At 43.6% G+C, this 13858-nt stretch overlaps 1 protein-coding gene and 1 long non-coding RNA gene across 4 annotated transcripts in view; both read right to left on the bottom strand.

Annotated features, from left to right (window-relative positions):
* LOC138172841 (uncharacterized) overlaps positions 1-13858 on the bottom strand; it is a 578919-nt gene that overhangs the window by 505722 nt on the left and 59339 nt on the right. The gene's annotated exons all lie outside the window — the stretch shown is intronic.
* The window catches only part of LOC138172796 (PDZ domain-containing protein 2-like), a 494585-nt gene that overhangs the window by 452674 nt on the left and 28053 nt on the right, over positions 1-13858 (bottom strand). For 2 of the 3 annotated variants that reach the window (XM_069102689.1, XM_069102671.1), the window contains exon 1: positions 2657-2712. The exons of the other annotated variant lie outside the window; for it this stretch is intronic. The gene's annotated coding sequence lies outside the window, so the exon portion shown is untranslated. Of the gene's footprint in view, positions 1-2656; positions 2713-13858 lie in introns of those variants that run through there. 3 annotated transcript variants of the gene reach the window in all.

Below are 13858 nucleotides of genomic sequence, written 5' to 3'. Positions count from 1 at the left end.
TCCCTCATACAGAGACTCTTGGGTGCTCAGAATTGGGCCATGACTTACAATTGCTGGAAGTTGTCATCCTTGCCCCTAGCATAAGAATCAGCAGAGACCCAGCACGTGTCGATCTCTGAATGCAGGTCAGGGGCTCCTGCCTCTACTTGCTGCCTTAATTATCACTCTTTTCATGCTCCCTAACTAAGGTCTTAAAGGCAACAATTCAAACTCTCCAGGGCTCCACACCCTAGGGACCCAAAATACCCCATTAAGTTGACCAGAGTTGGCACCCAAATACACATGTAGTGCTCTGGGTCCTCAACTGCTACCCTTTGACTGAATCCAAACTTCACAGAATAAATCCCCTTAATAAAAGAATTGTTCTGTAAAGGCCACATCCAAGGACCTCAAGGGTCTCAAGGTCACAGGTTCCCCACCCCTGTTCTACACAGTTGTGTCATTAATTATTCTCTCTTTTTCACACACACACACACACACACACACACACACACACACACCATTGATGACCCCAAATATAACAATAACATTATACCCATATTTATAGGGTCATAGATTGAGCTAGATATCACCCTAGAGGTCACTGAGCCCAGATTTCTAGTTTTACAGATGAAAAAACTGAAACACATGAAAACTGAAACAGATGAAAAAAAAAACTGAAAAAGGCAGAGTGGGATATGCAACATAATCTGAGAGATGGCATCCTTCCTCCAGGCCTAAAATGCCACCCTTCCTTTATACTAAGCATTTCTCTTTCCCTGTGGTCTTTCTGGTACACAAATAGCCCTGGGAGGGGTAACACATCAAATCCCTAATACAATGATGTGAATGAACTTTTCCTATGGAGTTTTTAAGAGGACTAGAGGAACCAAAAAAACCGAGTGGTCACTGGTAGAATGGTGCTGAGGACAAAAGAAAGGATGCAGAAAGGGGTCATGATTGGATCAAAGGAGAATTCTGCCCACCTTACAACTGTGTCTGGGTCTCACAGAGATCCCTTATTGTATACTTTATCTGGATCACTTAGCTTCCTGAGGATTACAGAGCATTTGAAAGTTTGAAGGATTATGGGTGGTTAAGCTAAGTTCTGGGTGGTCAAGTCCTTAGGAGTGCTGGGCCCATATCCCTGCTATTCCTGTTCCGGGATGCCCTAAAAAGCGAATGGTAGCCAGCTGCACCAAATTACCCAGTGGGTTGGAATTTTGTGAAGCTGTCAAAAAGGAATTGGAATCTCATCTCCCACTCTCCACCACCCACCCAATTTAAACCTGTGTGTGTGTGAGAGAGTGAAAGAGACAGAGAGAGAGAGAGAGAGAGAGAGAGAGAGAGAGAGAGAGAGAGAGAGAGAGAGAGAGAGGAAGAAGAAGGAGGAGGAGGAGGAGGAGGAAGAGGAAGAAGGAAGAATTGAAGACAACCAAAGCTACTGGCATCCAGGAGTTCCCACTCAAAATTCTGCCAGAAATTGTGATGTGTAGCCTAACCTATCTGTGGTTCATTCCTCTCTCTCTAAAAATAGTTTGATGGAGAATGGCTGAACAAATTGTAGCTTGTGGATGCAATGGAACATCCTTGCACCATAAGGAATAACAACTATGAGAAATTCAGAGAAAGATGTTAAGATTTGTGTGAAGGGATGGGGAATGAAGTAAAGTAATATAAGTGACCTCCATCAGGCCTGAAGGGAAGCTGAATTCTGAGTGACTGTAATGACTGCATTAGTCCTAAAGGACTAAGGATGGGGAGGAGCAGCGGCCTCCCTTCAGGAGAAAAGTGAGGGCCTACAGGGGTGGAATCTTGTGCCTACTGTCAGACATGGCCCAAGCATCACTGCTGGCTTTGCTTAATTGCTCTTCTTTGTTACAAATGAGAGCTCAGTGTGTGGGGAGGAGTGGAGAACATATTCAGAAATGACTGTGACATAAATACAGGAGATTTATTATCTCCTTACTGGGGGGAGGCACTCCCTCCACCAAGACAGGTGGCAAACCCCTTCATGCCTTGCCTTCCTGTAATCCTGTTGCCCATGTCATCCTGGACATTCTTCATAGAGGCTCTGCTCACTGCCCTGGAGTACTTCCTCTGCTTCTAGAAACTTTAAATAGCAATTAATAGAACTTTTTCCTTTCTGTGGCAGGAAATAAATGGGAGATGATTTAAAGAGGGTAAAAATCACTACCCTGAAGTCTTTAGGGAAACATGGTGCCCTATAAACCCTAACCTAATATTATTAATATGAGTAAGTATTCAATAACCACTCATTAATAGCCCTTTTCTTTCAAGCAGTTTAAAACATTTTATGAAGATTAACTGGTTAATTACCACAATATCTGGTAGAAGACAAGGGCTGTGAGGTCTGATTTACAGCCCAGAGTTGAATCTGGGTGAGGAGAGCAAGACCGCACTTGGAGAGAAAGGGGATAGTCCTGTACAATAAGGTCTCCATGAAGGGAGTATGGCTGCAGAAAAGTGTGTGTGTGTGTGTGTGTGTGTGTGTGTGTGTGTGTGTGTGTGTGTGTGTGTGTGTGTGTGTGTGTACATAAGCATAGTGGTAAAAGGAGGAGGAAGGGGCTTTTTCTCAGACGTACTTTGCACAGGGCTAGACACACAAAAGCTAATCAATTAAAGCCAAGGTTTATTATCTTCAGGAGTAACTTACCTGAAGTCACACAATTCAAGACAACAGTGGAGATAAGAAGAGCAGCCTTGGATTTACCCATCTGTAATTCCTGTTTTAAAATAAGATTATGGGGATTTAGAACTGGAAGGAGCCTTGGGAAGAGATCATTTAGTCTATCGATGTCAAACTCAGAAAGAGTCCCCTAAAATGAACAGAAGGATCCCTGCAGGCTGCACGTTGACTCACAAAACAACATGTTAACTTTTTCTGAGTTCTATTGTATTTTCACTTTTTTAGTTAAATATTTCCCAATTTAATGTGATTCAAATGGCATTGCAGAGTGTTGCAAGCATCATGCTTGCCACCCCTGATCTAGTACAACCCTTCGGTTTCCAAATGGAGAAACTGAATCAAGGAGAAGTTGAGGTAATTTGCTCAAGGTCCCCTAGGTAATAAAGAGCAGAGTTAGGGTCTGAGTTCGGGGTCCCTGACTTTCCATCCACTGAGCTCCCCACTATGCCCTGCTGCCTTTTGACCTACCAAGCAGAAAGACAGATTACTAGTTATCCAGAGTAGTCAATGATCAGGGATGTTCTGATTAATTAGGGTTCCAGTTAACTGAGTTTTTCCAGATCTACCATGCTCAGATGACTGATGTTCAAAGAACGATACAATAAAATCCACTTAAAAAATTAAATGAGACAGAAAATAACCAGTGTTCTTTCATGAGTCTCTGGTGGCATTTTCAGGACCTTACAGGACTTGTAGACTTTATACCAAACATCCATCATTGTTTGAGCTGCCAAGAAAAAAAAAACCCATTCTGATCATTGTGAATCGTGGGATATTCTGGAAAAACACAGAACCGCTAGACTAAAAAGGATGCTGAAGGACCTTAAAAACCATTTTGTTATTGTTTGGTCGTTTCAATCAGGTCTGACTCTTCATGACCCCATTTGGGGTTTTCTTGGCAGAGATACTGCAATGGTTTGCCATTTTCTTCTCCAGCTCATTTGACAGATGAGGAAACTGAGGCAAACAGGGTTAAGTGACTTGCTCAAGGTCATGCAGCTATTGAAGAAGCCAAACTATTGAAGGTGTTCATCTCAAGGGTATTTATCTCAGGGAAGGAAAAAGCCCATCTAAGAGAAAAGGTTAATAGGTTTCTGTTCTGAAGGGGAAACAGGACAGAAAGGGAGGCAGCTGCCCCAAAGACTGCCCTACAATAAAGTGTAGCAAGGCAGCATGGTATAATGGATGTTTACTGTACTAGATTCAGGACTGGGTTCAAATCCTACCTCTGACACTTATTAGATGAGTGACCATGGGTAAGTCACTGAGTCTCTCTAAGCCTGGGTCAGCTTCCAGGTAGAAGGAGTTCCCACCTAATTAAATCACAGGTCACTAACAAATTGGGGAAACAATGTTAGTGATGATATGAAAATAGACTTTGTTCTCCCTTCCTGCTACCTCCCACCCTAGTTTCCATAAATGTTATTTTGTACTTGTGAAAAGAACCAGAAAGAAGATGCGCACCCCTTTTAGCCTCAAATTTCTGCAAAAGTTGACCTGCCCACACACCTTAACCTATAAACATAGCAATAAAGTGACCCACAGAAGGTGAGTTTAATTATATCTCTGTCTTTGAATTTGGCCTAAATTTCCTTGTCAAGAGTGCAATTCTACATCACATATAAGGAGCTCTAAACATTTGAGAAATAAATATTGATATTAATATTATGAGAGGCATTAATGGCCCAGAACCAGCATCACATAGTGGACAGAGAATGGGCCTCAGAGCCAGGAAGACTGAGTTTGAGTTCTACCCTTGGCACAGAGAGGTTTTGTGACCCTTGGCAAGTCCACCTTTTTTTTCTCTTTTTTTTTTTTTGCTTTTTGGAAGGGAGAGGGCAGGGCAATTGGGGTTAAGTGATTTGCCCAAGGTCACACAGCTAGTGTCAAGTGTCTGAGGCCGAATTTGAACTCAGCTCCTCCTGACTCCAGGGCCGGTGCTCTATTCACTGAGCCACCTAGCTGCCCCATCCCTTAACCTTTCAGTGCTGGAGGCTTAAGTTGCAGAAAAAGGTACCAACTTGAATGAGTAGAGGGAATTCCTTAACAAGAGGTTGCCGATACCTAAGGAGCCCAGCTTCAGTTCCCTATCCCTATTAATATAACCACCTCATACTTACATAGTGACAGATGTTTTATATACACTATCTACATAGTGACAGATGTTTTATATATACTATCTCCTCTGATCACTATGACCACACTTAGAGGAAAGTGGTATCATTATTATCCCCATCTTACAGATGAAGAAACTGAGTTCAGAGAGATTAAAAGGCTTGCCCAGAGACACAGAGTCTGAGCATGGCAATGTGAGGACTCAGACTTCCAGGACATCTCACTGTCTCCCTAAACGTGAATCCTCCACACCACAAGGCAGAAGGGAGCCTCTTCCAGGAGGCAGAGAGGCTGGCTCAGAGACATTTAATGCTTTGCCCAGGAGTGGGGAACCCGTGGCCTTGAGGCCACATATGACCTTGAGGCCACACGTTCCCCACCCCTGATTTTGTCCAAGGTCACAGAGAAAACTTTTGACTTCCTCTTCCTCCCAGATCACTTCCCATGCTACTGTCCAAGCTGTCCACATTCTCTTTCACTTCCTGACTACTGATTCTCAAAGACCAACCCCAGGGTCATTTTTGAAGTTATAAACTGATGCATAACCATAAGAAAAAAAGTCAGATCCAAAGAATTGTAGACAGCAATCATTTCAGCAACATACTTATTGCAGTGAAACCAGAGAGAGGGGAAAAAAAAAACTCAACCAGATCTCTTTTTGTTGAGATGCACCAGCCTAACTGGTACAGAGAGGCAGGCAATCAAGAGTTTGGTTGTCACACTGGCCAACCACCCAGGCCCGTACCTGGGCAGTTGTGTTTGGAGGTTTGATAGGAGTCATTTATTCATTCATTCAGGAAGTATCCATGAGGCCCACAACTTGTACAGAGCTCTGTGCTAGGTGTTGGAAGAGAAAAAAGACAATTCAGGGCAGCTAGGTGGAGCAATGGATAGAGCATTGGCCCTGGAGTCAAGAAGACTCATCCTCCTGAGTTCAAATCTGGCTTCAGACACTTACTAGCTATGTGACCCTGGGCAAATCATTTAACCCCATTTGCCCTAGTTTCCTCATCTATAAAGTGAGCTGGAGAAGGGAATGGTAAGCCACTCCCGTAACTGCCAAGAAAACCCAAAATGGGGTCAAAAAAAATATGAAACAACTAAACAGCAACAAAAAAAAGATAATTCCTGCCCTCATGGAGATTACAGTCATCGGAAGGATAAGACAAAATCAGCAATAGCTATTGTGGGAACCGATGTGAGGAATTGTGTTTCCACAGAATTAAAAGTGCTCCTATCTTTGATAGCAGAATGTGGGTCAGAGGTGACTGATTCTAACCAGAGCTGTGATCTCACAGGGCCAGGCTTTGGATCAGGCAGGGGGTTAGAGACTTGTACACATGCTTCCTGAGCTGCACCTAGCCAAGGCGGGGAATTCCAATGCAAGCAGCATAAAATGGCTCTCATTTGTCTGAGACGACATACTCCATTAAGGGAACTACCCATTTATTCAGAAAGAATAAATATAAAATAAACGTAATGAAAATCTTCTTGGTTTTCCAGTGAATATTATTTATTCTTAGACTAAGCATATTTCTCACACTATAATATACAGTTATTACATGCACACGGTCTGTTCAGAGAAGAAGCACCATATAATGGAGGGAGATGAACTGGAAGGTCTTTTTCAGCTCTAAATCCTATGATACTACAAACGGGAGAATAAATAGATGTGACACGGCATCAGCAACATTGTGTGATGATCAGCTGTGAAGGACTCAGCTCTGCTCAGCAACACAAGGACCCAAAACAAGTACAAAGGACTCAGGCAGGGAAAGGCTATCTGTATCCAGGTATGTAACTGAAGGACCCTGATGGCAGACTGAAGCCTTTTCTTTTCACTTCATTCTTTTTCATGTTTTGTTTTTCCTTCTGGTCTGTGTCTTCTTTCACAACGGTGACTAATATGGAAATGCTTTCCATGATAGCACATGTATAACCTCTTTTAGTTAGGGGAAACAGAAGAGTGAGGTTCTTCCAAAGATGGCTCCTTCTGCCACTTGATGGTCTCTAGGTGAAGATGCTTTGGTCACTCGGTTGCTCAGGTGTAGACAGGTTTCTGCTTCCCTACCAGTTTGATTAGATTGCCTCCTGGCAGCCCTCTGAAGCTGGAAAGTCTGTGATACATAGATGATGCAAACTTTCCAACACAAATCCAAATGAAAACAGCAACAAAAACCTCATACGCTAGGGGACAGAGATAAAGGAAAGCCTGTAGGTGGAGCCAAGATGGTGGAGTGAAAGCAGGCACTCACCTGAACTCCCCCCTTCCCTTCCCCTATGAATGCGTTCAGGAAGAGGGGAGGGGAGGGAGGGAGAAAGAAAAATCTGAAACTCAAAATCTTGTAAAAATGGATGCTAAAAATTGTCCTGACATGTAATTGGGGGGGGGGGAATACTATTTAGTGAATAAACAAATGTGACTGCCCATCTGGTTTGATACCACACCAAACTCTGGATCAAGAAAATCCATTGGCCAGGTCCCTGGAACCAACCCAGTCCCAGGTGTGAGGAGAGGCCAGGGAGTGGGTGAGGTCAGAGAATGGGGCAGAACTGGTCCAGGCTGGGAATTCTAGAGGCTGGAAGCAGCCTGATTACAGAACCAGTGTTCCCTCTTGGCTCTAGCAAAGAGCTGTGGGTGTTTACTCCATCCATCCAGAAGAGCCAAGGGGCTTGATTACACAGGGGGTGGCAAGGCTTACTCAGCCTCCTGCAACACCTGGCCCCTAACATAATTAACTCTTGAGGTGTTTGGTAACATGTGGTGAATCAAAATTGAATGACTCTAAAACTTGCTTGCTGAGATGATCCCTCCAGCATGGCCGCCCCCTCAGCCTCCTTGGCAGTCCAGGCACAGAAGAGCTAGGTCCTTCCAGGTGGAGGAGGAAGACAACATGGAGGATGTGCCAGCACTGCCCATGCTCTGCCTCACAGAGGATGCTAAACAGGAGTGCAATGGTGTGGAGGTGGTGGCCCAAAACCACAACAATGAGGAAATTGCTGTGCCACTGGCCAACCTGAAACTGTCCTACCAGCCCATGCTCAGCCTACGTGGCTTTCCACTCCAGTTGCCAGTGACCTTCCACCTGAAGTCCAGCTCTGGCCCTTTGCATGTCACTGGGAGGCACCATATTGGTGAAGGGGCTGTGGAGATACCAGATGACTGTCATTCACCTTCACCAGTGATCATCTCTCCACTGTCTTTGGGCTCCCCCGTCATTCTGCACCTTCCTTTTCCCCAATACGATCAGACAAGTTCCCTCATTGCTCCCATATATGCCAGACCTGGGCCTTGGCCTACCTTATTCCCTGCATGGAATGTTCTTCCCCCCACCTCACTCCCCTTACTGCTTAGCCACCTCTAAATGATCTAAATCCTACCTGTCCTAGCCAACTCAACCTTCTTTCCTCTGGTAATAATTCCCTTACCCAGTCAAGCCTTGACATTCGGCAGTGGTATTATCATCAAAAAATTATTCTACTATTCTTCTTTGCTTGTCTCCTCTGTGGATGCTATTATCTCAGCCAGGCTATAAACTTCCCAAAGACTGGGAGACAGTCAAAAAAACCCCAGAACTTGCTTGCCATTGCTCTACTAACTAGATTTAACTCAGCAGTGCCTATGAGTGCCTTCTTCCTGGGTGGGACTCACTGCTGACTCCCTCTTCCATGCCCCTTCACCATGACATGGTCAGACAGAACACTGAAGCCAGAATATGGGCTTGAAAGAACCATTCTTTCCAAGCTGGTGAAGTTCTGGAAAACATTGGTGGAGAGGATGTTATCCCAGCCCTTCTACCATAGCAAAAAAGGTGACATGGTGCAGTAGAGGAAGCCCTAGAACTGGGAGACAAAAGATGCTAGATTCCAGGAGTAGCTTGTTACATCCTTGCTGTTCTGCTGTTTTTCAGTTATATATGATGATTCTTCGTGACCCCATTGGGGTTATTTTACAGATGAGGAAACTAAGGCAAACCGGGTTAAGTGACTTGCCCAGGGTCATACAGTTTCTGAAGCCAGATTGGAACTCAGGAGGATGAATCTTCCTAACTCCAGTCCTGGCACTCTATCTACTGGGCCACCTAGCTGCCGAAGCTGCACAGTAGCTATGTGATTTGGGGTAAGTTACCTTTCTGAGCCTCAGTTTTTTTCATCTTTATTTTATATATGATTGTAATGGTATATATTTATACAGTGCTTTACTAAATACTTTCATTGCAACAATTCTGTGAAATAGTATAAGTCTCATTGTAGCCCCATTTTACAGATTTGGAAACGGAGGCACAAATAGACCAAGTGACTTACAGGGAGTAAATACAGAACTAGGCCTCTAAGGGCTGGTATTTTTTCCCTTACACCATACTGCTTCTCATAATAACCCTGCGTTGCCTACCTACTATGAGGCTCAAATCAGAAAATGCAAAGATTTTCCTAACTGGAAAGCACTGCATAAATGTAAATTACCATTATTTTTTCTTTTAAATGAGCAGGAACAGTTTGTTAAGAACCAAAAGTTAATCACAGACATCACAATTCACAAAAGTTCCAAGTAGTGTCTGGTTTTAAAAGAGAAAAAAACAAATACAATGGGCATGGTTTTGTTTTCTCCCTCAGAGACTAAGTTCCTTGAATTAGATGTTAGAGGGCTTATATATTGAGTACTTGGCTCGTGAATGGGGAACTTGTTACCTTGGGTCAGCGAGAAGTCCACCCAGCCAGTCCTGCTGCTCATTAAGCCTGCCTTGTCTCTGCTCTAATCCTACGAGCAGCTGGAGAATTACAAAGACAGCAAAGGGCTCTGGACCAGGAAATCACAGACTGGTAGATGGAGGCAACGCCTTAAAGATTCAGAGAACCTGGATTCAAAATCCTGACTCCGTGACCCTAGGCAAGACCTTTCACCTCTCTCCTGCCTTAGTTTCCTCATTTGTAAGATGAGAGGGTAAGGCAAGATGATCTCTAAGGTCCCAATCTGGCTCTAAGTCACAAACCCCATGAAGCCCCTCATTTTACAGATGGACCTGGGCTGACACACAGAAGTTGCTCAGCCTTCTCACCTCCAGTCAGGAGGAGCTGTGTCCCTATGTGCAGGCAAAACTAGAGGCCCCAAGGCTAGATCAAATATACAGATGAAGCTGACATTCACCTTAAGGTAGGTAAGTGGTACAATGGACAGAGCCTCGAATCTGGAGTCAGGAAGACCAGAGCTCAAATCTGGCCTCAGACACTAACTATATCATATAACTATGACACTAACTCAGACATACTAGCTGTATGACCCTGGGCAAGTCATTCAAATTCTGTTTGCCTCGGCTTCCTCAATGGTAAAAAAAATAGTACCTATCTCACAGGGCTGTTGTGAGGCTCAAACGAGATATTATTTGTAAAAAGCACTTATTAGTACAGTGCCTGGAACACAGCAGGCACTTGATAAGCGCTTTCCTTCCCTTCTTCCTAAATTCATACAAACTATTCAGGGGTAGAACCAGAACCCAGATTTCCTCATTCCCAATTCAGTATTCTTCCGGCTATACCATATAGCCTCCCTATGCTAATCCTAAAAGACTTTGTCTCATGCCAAGTACCTCCTACCACCAAAAGATCTCTGAAAGAGCTGTAGCCAGGACTGTGCCCTGGGTAGGTATAAAGGCCGAGAGGGCTGCTTTGTGGGGCTGATTCACACTCACACACAGAGACACAGACATACACACACCCATTATAGATTTCTTATCTGCCTTTCTAGTCATCTTCTTTCTATAAAGGTTCACTCAAACTCCCAAAGACATAGTATTAACACCATTTTCCTCCCAAATAATGTCTTCATGATAAGAAGTGCTTAGCGGTCTTATAATGAAGATGGCCTTTATTTGAGAATCAAAACCACTTTATAAATATTGTCATAATCCTTGACAAGTAGTAAACCTGAGAGCAAGATACCCTCTCTAACAGCATGGCTAGGCTGACCTGGGAACCAGAAGAGAATAGAGGAGAAGGAATGGAGGAGGGAGGGAATAGGAAGAAAAGGGGAAGAAAGAGGAATGGGGAGGGGAAGAAAAAGGGGATGAGGAGAGAGAATGGGAGAAGCAGGGGGAAGAAGAGGAAGGAGAGGGGGAAAGGAGGAGGAAGGATGGGAGGAGAAAGAGGAGGAAGAATAGAGGAGGGGGAAGAAGAGGAGGAGGAAGAAGGGGAAGGAGGAGGGGGGAGGAGGAATAGGAAAAGAACAAAGAGAAGAAGGATCCAGAATTATCCAATACCAGACCAGTCTCACTCACAGATTATAAGCCTAGGATCATAATGGCTATCTTCCTGAGCACAATCAAAAACTCACTTCAGCTGAGGGCCAGAAGCCCCTTATATTGTAGACAGAATGCTAACTCTAGAGTCTTAGGACCCAGTGAAAACTCTATTACCTATCCTCCGTTCCTTACTACTATATGTCACCTTGGGCTCCTAAAGCCTCAGTTTTCTTCGTTGTAAAATGGTGGGGTTGGAATAGGTGGTCTCTGAGGTCCCTTCCAGAGCCAAATCTATGATCTTATGACTTCCATGATCCATTGCAGGCCTCCTGGACCCCATCACAGCACATAGCGGCAGCAGTAAGTATCCAAGCATAGTCAGCACATGCAACTCTCCCCACAGGAAAAAATATATTTAAAAGTGCACAGCAGAGAACAAAAGAAAACCTAGAAGGAAGCAAAGGAAAGCTGGGTAGCTTTAAAATAATGTGTAGTATTTATTACATAGGTTTTCTTCTTGCCTTTTTTGGAGGACAATTGGGGTTAAGTAACTTGCCCAAGCTTACACAGCTAGCTTTTTGGTGTGGGTGTTAAGTGTCCAAGGCCAGAACCGAACTCGGGTCCTCCTGACTCCAGGCCTGCACTTTACTCCCTGTGCCACCTAGCCACCTTTCATAGGTTTTCTTCAAATGGAAGTTGTTTGATACTGACTCTTATGTTCTGCTGCGTACATGGCAGTGTGTGTTTTTTTTTTCCTTTTCTCATTTTGTATTTGTCTAAAAATGAATAAAAATTCACACCAAAAAAGAAGGAAAGAAAAAGAAAGGAAACTCATCAAATGTGGTTGACTGATCCATGCCTGGGAATAACGGACAAGAAGATCTTTATTTCTGATCTCAGGGAAGATGGATGGTCAGATTTCGTGCAGCCTGAAAACAGATTGGCTTGGATCTAAATACAAGGGGCAAATAAGGAAAAGCAGTTTTCTCTGGCCTTCCAGTGACCCAGTGACCGTCCCGGCTGCTGAGATCTGTAGGCAGGGGTGGTATGCCTTGGTGACTACCTTGGTGATTACCTCAGTGACTGTGCATTTTCTCATTTTACTGAGTACCTTTAGAAAGAATTGTTTAGAATTTATTGAACTGGATAATTTTGCTAATTGATTTTTATACACCTATATATGTGTGTGTGTGTGTGTGGTTATAGATGGAATATTTGCAATCTGAGTTTATTCTTTTCCTATGCATTCCTGACCCACCAAAAGGACACATTCCACAAGCCCTTAATTCAGGACTATGGAAGAGGGACAACCGTCCCCCCCTGTACCTAAGTTCCTGTAGCAGGGAGCAACTTCCTTGGAAAATTTTTTTAAAAAAAGAGGAAAGGAATTATATTTATTTAATAGCTTTTGCAGCAGTTGAGTTAAAAAGTTATCTTCCATTGAAAACTGCTTTGATCCAGTCACTAGCTCCTTACACACACACACACACACACACACACACACACACACACACACACACACACACACACACACACACATATTTTTCTAAGGCCTCTCCAAAAATTCATGATTCTTAAAAGATGGAACAAAATTAATCCTGCCATCTCTTTATTGACTTGAAAAAACCTTCAAGTATCCCCTATTGTTTTATTTCAAATACACACACACACACACACACACACATTTATTTGACCTCCATTATGGAGGCCCATAAATATCAACTTTGGAAAAACTCAGGCTAGAAAGAGAAACAGACTGAGTTCCTCAAGTGTGAGACAAAGGAATTATGAGCTAAGGACCTTTTTCTCTGATCTTAAGTTGAACTCAAAATTGTCCCTTGACCATTGACCTAGCAGACAACTTTACAAATATACGACCATTGCTTAAAAACCCCTGCTTCCTTTACCACAAATAAAGCTGAGCTAGGATTTCTCCCCACCCCAAACCCCAATTGGAGTTGAAGAGTACATGACCAAGGACAGAATAATCTCCATAGCCAGAGAACACTCCCAAACAAAGGGCTAAGGGTCGGGCTCTGAACTCAGCTGTGCTCTGCCACGTGGCACACCCAGAAGGCTCCCTCACTTCCCATAAGCAGTTTGATGGTTAAGCCCAGATCCCATAAGTGTAGGATAGACAATGTGGCTCAGTGAACTGTTTGTCCTCATCCCACCCCCTTCCTGTGCCTGCATTTTTAACGTCTCCAATGGAATAGGTTATCTCTACAGACAGAAGAAAGCAAGGAGGTAGGCAAGGAAGTAGAGCAAGGAGGTAGGCAAGCAAAAGCCAAGAATTTTTACAGTCTGATATAAATGCCATAGTAAAAGCTCTGTAATTGAGACTTAGAATCAGGGAGCTGGTCTAAATGACTTTTAAGGTCACTCCTAGCTCTGAAATTACACATGTGGTGATAATTCAGACTCACAAAGCAAAAAATTACCTTTGCATTATCTACAAAACAAAAAAAATTAATTTGTTAAGTAAACTGTAAGCCTTGTTCTAAATAAACCCAATGCCTATTCAAACTTATCACCTGCAACTCCCCAGTATAATATCCTCAAGACCAGTCAGGCAGGTCTCTTCGAGGTCCTCCCAGAAGTGCCCTGCTCTCCTGGTCCCTCCAAACACACTCACACCCACACTCTCAGACTTCCTGCCCAGCCTTTGAAATACTTAGAATTACTGGCCTCACTCCTTTCCACCTGATCTAATCACCCTTTCTTTCAGTCCTCCCTTGGAAGGCCCAGCTCTTCCTCAAAGCTTCCTCAGGCCCCAACAGTAAAAACTGATCACTCTCCTTCCTAACCTTTCATAATT

The sequence above is a fragment of the Petaurus breviceps genome, unplaced genomic scaffold, assembly GCF_028583685.1.
Source record: "Petaurus breviceps papuanus isolate PSGF00001 unplaced genomic scaffold, PetGlider_PUasm1.0 129, whole genome shotgun sequence".
NCBI classification, from domain to species: Eukaryota; Metazoa; Chordata; class Mammalia; order Diprotodontia; family Petauridae; genus Petaurus; species Petaurus breviceps.
Note: the sequence above shows the minus strand (reverse complement) of the source record. Positions and strands in the feature narration are given on the sequence as shown.